This window comes from Nanorana parkeri, unplaced genomic scaffold (genome assembly GCF_000935625.1).
Source record: "Nanorana parkeri isolate BGI_ZX_2015 unplaced genomic scaffold, ASM93562v1 scaffold1623, whole genome shotgun sequence".
Lineage (NCBI taxonomy): Eukaryota > Metazoa > Chordata > Amphibia > Anura > Dicroglossidae > Nanorana > Nanorana parkeri.
Genome location: NW_017307891.1, coordinates 198,677 through 200,833, shown reverse-complemented (window position 1 = coordinate 200,833; position 2,157 = coordinate 198,677). Strand labels below are relative to the sequence as shown.

Below are 2,157 nucleotides of genomic sequence, written 5' to 3'. Positions count from 1 at the left end.
TTGATCCATGGGTGGCCCTGCCAGCGCCACTAGGCTCAGCAAAGTCAATTTTTCAATTGGCTATTGCCAAAGGAGCCGGGTGGGAAATTGTCAGCTAAACAGTGACTGCGGCCAATCAGCTGCAGTCACTGTGTGGTAATTCGGGCTATTCGGTTGTCAGAATACAATAGCCAGAAGGAGAGATTCCTCCATACACCCTTTTTAGCAGGGATAGGGGAATCAAATGATTTTTCTTGCTCAGCCAAAAAAATCCTACAGTGTACTGCCAGCTTTAGGGTACTGGTGGCCCCACCATTGCAGAGTAGCCCAATGGCTTAGTGGTTAGAACTTCTGCCTTACAGCAGTGGGGGTTCCCTGTTCAAATCCCGCTCAGGACACTATCTGCATGGAGTTTGCATGTTATCCTTACACGGTGTCCTCTGCATACTCTGGTTTCCCACCCAAAGGCTTATGCTGGTAGGTTAATTAGCTTGTTTGGACCATATCCAGAGCTTTCTTCTATCTGCACCAAAAATGCATCCCCCTAGATTCCAATAGTTTTTTCTGAGGCTAGTTCACACAATTGCATTCAGTTTCAGAGCTTTAAAAAAAAAGTTCAGCATGCTGCATTTGTTCTGCTCTGGAAAGCATGTAAACGCATGCAAGTGCACTGGGATGCACCTAAAAGCCAACTGAGGAAAACAAAACGCACTGAAATGCATCAAATCGTGCAAAAATGCATCAAAAACGCACATTATCGCATTCGCTGAAATGCATCCTGATCTGGTCTGGAGATGGTGTGAACAAGCCCTAAATGGGCCCTGTATGCATGTAAAACAGGGACCTTAGATTGTAAGCTCATTGAGGGCAGGGACTGATGTGAATGTGCTATGTAAATATGAATACCAATAATAAGTAAATAAATCAAGAACCTCCTGTGCACAAAAAAAAACAGAAACATGTGAGGGATGCATCCAAACTCAATGCAGAGAACGTCCCGGTGGGAAATGATCTCAGAGCCGCAAAGCTTCCCACTAAGCAAAGTTCTACAATTCCTCTCCCCGTCCGAATCATACAAATGAAGATGATGCAGCTCCATCCTTCGCGTGTCGTGATCCAAAAAAAAGTGCATGACAAAAAATCTGTCCCTTCCTTCCATTTGCCAACATGCAAATCGGTGCGATCTGCCATCAAACCCTGATCCGATTTGCCGGTCTCTAGCTCTTGGTCCTCCCCACCCTCCCTCACCACCACCGCCACAACCACCACCTCTTCTACTCCATATGCTCCCATTGCTGCACAATCTGCTTTGCATCAATCCAATCTTTTGGCTGACTTTATCCAAGATAGCATCTCTGAGATCTGTCATCAGCGAGTGAGACACAGAGGAGAAGGAGAGCTGAGGGGTCACCTCTGATGGACACCACTCCTCATCTTCACAAGTCAGGAGAGAGGCTCAGAGACCCCTGCCTCTTGCAATTATTCATGCGATTCTCTTCTCACTGCCCCCCTCTCCTTGTCTCCGTCAGCAGCTTGCTCTGAGCCCTAGCCTGGCCCCCTCCCTCCCCTTCATTCTCTCTCTCTCTCTGTCTCTCTTTCTCTGTTGCATTCCTTGCCAGAAGCTGCAAGCTTCACTTGGATCTCCTCCTCATAGGGCTGGAGTGTATAGGACTTTAAGATGCTGCTGGGTCTCCGCAAGCTCTCCATGTAACTGGGACCTTTATTATCTCTCTCTGGTTGCCAGCTGAAGAAGCCAAGACACCCAGGTAAGGGCACAGAAGGGATCTCTATCTGTCTCCTTGTCTCTTTGCATCTCTGTCCTCTTGGGAGTTGAGTGGATGCCACAGGGGATCTGGTGAAGCTGGCAGGTCCGCGGAGACAGAGCCTGGGGGATGTATGCACTCCTGGAGGAACTTAGGAGCCAGCTTGGGCTAGGAGCAACTGTTTAGCCACCAAGCTATTCACTTAGCGTTTTTGGAGCTATGGTACCTCTCTATCCGTACTTCCCCAAAAGGAAGAACCTTATGGCTTGGGGAAGGCTGGTTGGTGTCATTGTGGTTCTGATCACTAATTATGGCTGTCTTTTATCCCTCTGATTACTTTTTTATATATTGCATGTTTTTATGTGTGTGTCCCCCCCCCCCCCCCCCCCCCCCCTCTTTCCCTCGCTGGCGTGGC

General features: G+C 48.4%; 1 protein-coding gene across 1 annotated transcript in view; it reads left to right on the top strand.

The window, feature by feature from the left end:
* Positions 1–1,260: 1,260 nt before the first annotated feature.
* Positions 1,261–2,157, top strand: part of CDH11 (cadherin 11) — a 142,461-nt gene continuing 141,564 nt past the window's right edge. Inside the window, exon 1 of the mRNA XM_018570897.1 lies at positions 1,261–1,745. The gene's annotated coding sequence lies outside the window, so the exon portion shown is untranslated. The remainder of the gene's footprint in view (positions 1,746–2,157) is intronic.